This window comes from Mirounga leonina, unplaced genomic scaffold (assembly GCF_011800145.1).
Source record: "Mirounga leonina isolate KUSES-001 unplaced genomic scaffold, KU_Mleo_1.0 Mir_454, whole genome shotgun sequence".
NCBI lineage: Eukaryota > Metazoa > Chordata > Mammalia > Carnivora > Phocidae > Mirounga > Mirounga leonina.
This window is the reverse complement of record NW_023270763.1, coordinates 17,025,793-17,032,466: the sequence shown is the minus strand read 5'-3', so window position 1 is coordinate 17,032,466 and position 6,674 is coordinate 17,025,793.

Here is a 6,674-nt window from a genome sequence, read left to right as displayed (position 1 = left end):
ACAAATAAAAAACTTGGTTCTTGTTACTCAAAAAAAAAAATTCATAGAAACAAAAAATAGAATGGTGGTTGGTGGGGAGTGGGGAACAGGGGAGTTACGGTTTAATGGATGTAGAGTTTCAGATTCGTAAGATGAAAAAGTTCTGGAAATCTGTTTCACAATAACGTGAATATCCTTTTTTTTTTTTTTTTAAAGATTTTATTTATTTATTTGCCAGAGAGAGACACAGCGAGAGAGGGAACACAAGCAGGGGGAGCGGGAGAAGGAGAAGCAGGCTTCCCGCTGAGCAGGGAGCCCCATGTGGGGCTCGATCCCAGGACCCTGGGATCATGACCTGAGCCAAAGGCAGACGCTTAACGACTGAGCCACCCAGGCGCCCCTAATGTGAATATCCTTAACACTGCTCAACTGTACAATTAAAAATGGTCAAGATGGTAAGTTTTCTGTTTTCTGTTTTTTTATCACATGCCAAAAACATAGCCAGAGACAAATCCAAAGAGACAGAAAGCAGATTAGTGGTTGTCACAGGTTGAGGGAGGACGGAATGGGCAGTGACTGCAAACAAGGACAGGGTTTCTTTGGGGAATGATTAAAATGTTCTGGAATTAGCTGGTGGTGATGGTTGCACAACTTTGTGAATATACTCAAAACCACTGAATTGTACATTTTAAAAGGGTGACGTTTATAGTATGAGGATTATATTTCAATTTTTTAGAAAAAGCAGCCAAAGAAAAAAGACACTACTATGGAAGAACAGAGATAAGGATGACATCAGGTTTCTTGTTGGGAACAATGCAAATGAGGGACACCTGGGTGGCTTAACCAGTCAGTTAAGCAGCTACCTTCAGCTCAGGTCATGATTCTGGGATCCTGGTATCAAATCCCACATCAGGCTCCCTGTTCAGCCTGCCACTCCCCCTGCTTGTACTCTCTCGCTCTCTCTGTCAAAAAAAAAAAAAAAAAAACTTTTTAAAAATTAAAATAAAATTGGGGCTCCTGGGTGGCACGTCATTAAGCGTCTGCCTTCAGCTCAGGTCATGATCCCAGGGTCCTGGGATCGAGCCCTGCATCGGGCTCCCTGCTCGGCGGGAAGCCTGCTTCTCTCTTTCCCACTCCCCCTGCTTGTGTTCCCTCTCTCACTGTCTCTCTCCATCAAATAAATAAATAAATAAAATCTTAAAAAAAAAAAAAATCTTTAAAAAAAATATTTTGTTTATTTGAAAGAGGGAGGGAGAGAGTGAGAGAGAGAGAAAGAGATCATGAGCAGGGGGGAAGGGTAGAGGGAGAAGTAGATTCCCCGCTGAGCAGGGAGCCTGATGCAGGACTTGATCCCAGGACCCTGAGATCATGACCTGAGCTGAAGGCAGATGCTTAACCTTAACTGACTGAGCCACCCAGGTGCCCCATAAATAAAATCTTTTAAAAAAAGAAGCAATGGGGGCAGCTGGGGGGCTCAGTCATTAAGCGTCTGCCTTCAGCTCAGGTCATGGTCCCAGGGTTCTGGGATCGAGCCCCGCATCGGGCTCCCTGCTCGGCAGGAAGCCTGCTTCTCCCTCTCCCACTCCCCCTGCTTGTGTTCCCTCTCTCGCTGTGTCTCTTTCTGTCAAATAAATAAAATCTTTTAAAAATAAATAAAAATATCAATAGGGGGCGCCTGGGTGGCTCAGTCATTAAGCGTCTGCCTTCAGCTCAGGTCATGATCCCAGGGTCCTGGGATCGAGCCCAGCATCGGGCTCCCTGCTCCGTGAGAAGCCTGCTTCTCCCTCTCCCATTCTCCCTGCTTGTGTTCCTGCTCTCGCTGTCTCTCTCTCTGTCAAATAAATAAAATCTTTTAAAAAAATTAAAATAAAATAAAAAAAAAGACAGATAACAAGTGCTGGTGAAGATGTGGAGAAACTGGAACTCTCGTGCGTTGCTGACAGGGATGTAAAATGGCACAACAGCTTTGGAAAATAGTTTGGCAGTGCCTCAAAATGTTAAACAGGACCCAGGAATTCTCTAGTACTACAGAGAAACTGAAAACATAAGTGCCCACAAAAACTTGCATTATTCATAATAGCCAAAAAAGTAGAAACAAGACATCTGGGCATCAATGATGAATGGATAAACAAAATGTGATCTACTCACACAGTGAAATATTATTCAGCCACAGAAAGGAATGAAGTACTGATGCCCGCTACAATGTGGATGACCCTTGGAAACGTGCAAGTGAGAGAAGCCAGACACGAAAGACCATATACCATATGATCATATTTATATTAAAAAGTTCAGAATAGGCAAATCCACAGAGACAGAAACTAGAATAAAGGTTGCCAATGGCTGAGGGGAGGGGTGGATGGGTATGGGGCTTCTTTTGGGAATGATTAAAATATTTGAAAATTGGGACGCTTGGGAGGCTCAGTCGGTTAAGCATCTGCCTTCGGCTCAGGTCAGGGTCCTGGGATCGAGCCCCATGTCCGGCTCCTTGCGCAGCAGGGAGCCTACTTCTCCCTCTCCCTCTGCCTACTTCTCCCTGGCTGTGCTCTCTCTCTGACAAATAAATAAATAAAATCTTTAAAAAAATACATTTGAAAATTATATAGTGGTGATGGTTTCACCACTCTATAAATATAATAAAAACCACTGAACTGAACACTTCGAAAGGGTGAATTTTATGGTATCGAATTACATCTCAATTCTCAAATGTTAATACATCAAGAAGAGGGGCTTAGATATATCGTTTTAAGTTATAATGATAGCCAATAAAAAGACTACCAAAAAAAGTAAAACTAACAGGGGCGCCTGGCTGGTTCAGTCAATAGAGCGTGCGACTCTTGATCTCAGGGTCATGAGTTCGAGCTCCACCTTGGGTGCAGAGATTAGTGAACTAAATAAATAGATAAAATTTAGGAAACGATAAAACTAACAAAAATAAAGAAAAGAAAAGCTGTGCGTAAGCTAAATTCTTTGTCCTTCGAGTGCAGAGTCAACAGAGCCTTAAGAACTATAAATCATCATCTTTACAATTCAAGAGAGCCACCAGAAGAATTTAAAAGGACTCTTTAAAAGTGGCTCTCTTCAGGGAATGGGAGTGAATAGAGATTTTCACTTCTTCACTTTATAACCTGATAACTAAATTAATTAACAAATGAAAACTAAAGGCGAAGATAAATTAACTGTCAGAAAAGATGTATGAAGCTTTTTTGGGTTCTATTGTAATTATTTTATGCAGAGCGTTGCTGAATTGTTGCCATAGAAGGTCAGGGAAACTGCTCTCCTGCACCTTCTCTGGCTTCCCCAGTGTACTTTTCATCCATTGGAATTAATTAGATTGGAATTTTAAAAATGCAAGGCTTGCTTTAGCCCCTGGAATCATCTGTCTATTTGGGTGGGTAGTTTACCAAAAATATGAAACTGTGTTACGTACAATCCTTTATTTAAAACACTGCAAAACCTCAAGGAATTCCCCTTCTGGCTTGTAACATTCCAAGAAAACAAAACAAATCATGGAAAAAAATAAAAATTAAATTTGTTTGGTTCTCGGTGAGTTACAGTTAAAGGGCTATTATTGTTGTTGTTTTTTAATGTGGGAAGAATGATTTTTATCCAGCTTCTAATAAATCCGCATTGTCCTTCACATATTGATATATTATCCCAACAGAAATGCTTTCCTTTGGCTAAAGAGCAACCAAATATCAAGAAGCCAACTGGGTGGCTCAGGCAGTTAATCGTCGGCCTTCAGCTCAGGTCATGATCTCAGAGTCCTGGGATCGAGCCCCGCTTTGGGCTCTCTCTCCCCACTACTCATTCTCTCTCTCTCAAATAAATAAATAAAATCTTAAAAAAAAAAAAAAAAAGGCAAGGGGCTTGTGGGTTAGCTCTTTGTTGGTACTGTCTCAGGCTTCGGAATCTCTCTGCTCAATTACTGGGTGAGAGGAAAGAGGTTACCCAGCAACCCACCAAACCAGAATTTTGCATGAGCATCTCTGCCCCTGATCATTTTCCAGGAGGGCTGTACTAGATTCCAGGGATCTAAAGAGCACCCCGTACCCGAAATGAAGAAAGCCCTCATCCCCTAGCATCAATCTGAAGTGTATAGTGATCAGTGGAGATGTTATTCACAGCCTCATGGCGAGATTCCCTTCAGTACTTCGTAGTTTGGTCTTACAAGCTGAGCTACTTAGGGCCTCAGCAAGCAGGTCTTAAAGTGTTACTGAGTAACTGCCAAAATGATCTATTACTCAGGAAGTGCTTGGAACAAAGTACAGAGGTACTGAAATATTTATGGAATTTTACCTACCATATTGTCTTGAAGGGCTAGCGATAAATTAAAACATGTGTCCACACCACATAATACCACAGTGGGATTTTTTAAAGATAGACAGCTGAATTGCTTTCAGATACTAATAATGTCTTGCCATTTTTAAATGCCTTCAGTTTACAACTCGCCTTGGCATGCTCAAACTCATGCCCAGTGAGTTCACGGACTCTGGCAACCTGGTTTAACCTCGTGCCCTCCCCGCCCCTCTGGACTGAGTGCCCCAGTTGGTGGGTGGGTGGAGGGCTGGGAAGAGGCATGAATAGATGGGGGGGGTGGGCAGGTGGGTCCATGGAAGTTGGTGAGTGAATATGAGCCTTGGGATCTCTGGAGTACCTGGGGCCTTAAAAAGTCGGAGAGACCTGGAGCAGTTGGATGGGGATCTGGCAAGGGGATTACGCTGGAAAAGTGGGTGGAAGAAGGAACTGTTGCACACCTCTCCTCAGCTTTCCTCCCTGAGCAGATGCACTGAGTATTCATAGCCTCCCCGGCTGTTATCTTTGGAACCCAGAAAGGAAGATGGAAGCGGAGAAAGGAAGGTGGTGTGATCGCAGTGCCCCCTGGTGGCCATAGGGGGACTTGACATTTGGTATTAGGGTACAAATATTTTCACTATTTCCCCCAACCAGGCACCCCACCAGACTGTAAAGTCCACAAGGACAGGGACTTTTGTCCTTTTACTCATTGTTGTATATGCAGTGTCTAGAATAGTGCCTGGTACATAGTAGGTGTTCAACATATTTATTGAATGAGTGGCTGATAGATTTCCAATCCTGCTCCACCACTTTATTGATGTATGACCCTGAGCAGTTCTTTTAACTTCATAAATCCTGTTTCCTCATGGAAAATGGAGACGCCCTCCCCAACCCCTCATGAGCCTGGAGGGAAAGAGACCTGCCCAGGCTGAGCAAGGGTGCTCAGTCAATGGGCTTTCCATTCTCACTGGCCAGACAGCGTCGGTGACCCATTATATGCCGACTGCAGGACCCAGTCTGATGGGCACACTTGCCATGATGAACATGGGTCTCCGCTGGGCATGGGGCAGCTTGGGGAAACCATCCGAACCTAATCGCAGGCTGGCCAGGCAAGAAAGAAGTGTAGGCAGAGACGGGTGATACCAGGTGAGGTGTGAGATCCCTCTTCTTCCCATCCCACCCCCCACGCCCATCTCCCCACCCAACTCTTCCTATGGCCCTGAACCCATGGGGCTCCATCTGCCCTCTGAGCCTTGGCATACGCTGCTTCCTCTGCCTGCATTCCCTTGTCTCCAACCCCATTGCCATGACCCACATTCGAGGCTCTGAGGAGCTGCATCAGCCTCCCCCTGGGCTTCCTGCAGCCACTCTGGCCCCTTCACATGCATCCTTGTGAGGTGGACTTGGTCTACACCGAAAATATGCTTATCTCACTTTCCAGCTTCAGTCTGAGTGTTCTCGGGACAGAGTCCAAGTCCTCCAACCTACCATCTTGTGGTCTGGACCCAGCCCAGCTCCTAGCCATCTCGCCTCTCTTGATCCCATCTTCAAATCTTCCACCAAACAGTCCAAGCCATTTCCTACCTCTGAGCCTTTGCCCTTGCAGTCCTCTCTGCCTGGAAATCCACTCCCTTGCAAGGAAGGCATGTGTTAACTTTTGCCTGCCCAGGATCCTTTTCCTTTTCCTCTGGCAATGGGAGCCCCTCTCAGCTCTCGGATCTGGAGGTGCCTGTAGGCCTGACCCATTTCTGCATTCCAGGGTGAGCTTGAGACTCAGCCTGCTAGAGTTCTTTTTTTTTTTTTTTTTTTTTAAGATTTTATTTATTTATTTGAGAGAGACAGAGGGAGGGAGAAAACACAAGCAGGGGGAGCAGCAGAGGGAGTGGGAGAAGCGGGCTCCCCGCTGAGCAGGGAGCCCAATTCAGAGCTTGATCCCAGGACCCCAGGATCATGACCTGAGCCGAAGGCAGACGCTGAGCCACCCAAGTGCCCCTAGAGTTCTTTTTCCTTTCTTAATTGGGATGCTGTGGGGTGTGGTATACATTCCCCAGTTGGCTGCAGCCCACTTCTCTTTGTCTTATTCCAGCTTCTCCCATTTATTTTATCTGCTTGGGTCCTGGAGGCATTTGAGTTTGAAATTCCTGGTACACTTCGCCCTTCTGCCTCTGTCAGGCTCTGATTCTCTCCTGGATCCCAAGCGTTTTGCCTTCCCATTCCCAGCGCATCCGTGAATCCTGATTTCCTTATCTTGACACCCAGAAGTGCCCCTGGTTCTATGGGCATTCAGTTATGCCCCTTGGGGGTTGAGGAGCTGAGGCTCAGAGATCTAAGTTCCCTGGAGCCGGGAAGTCTGCCTAGATGAGCATGACTGTTTTCCCTGGAGAAAGGGCAGGAGGCCCCAG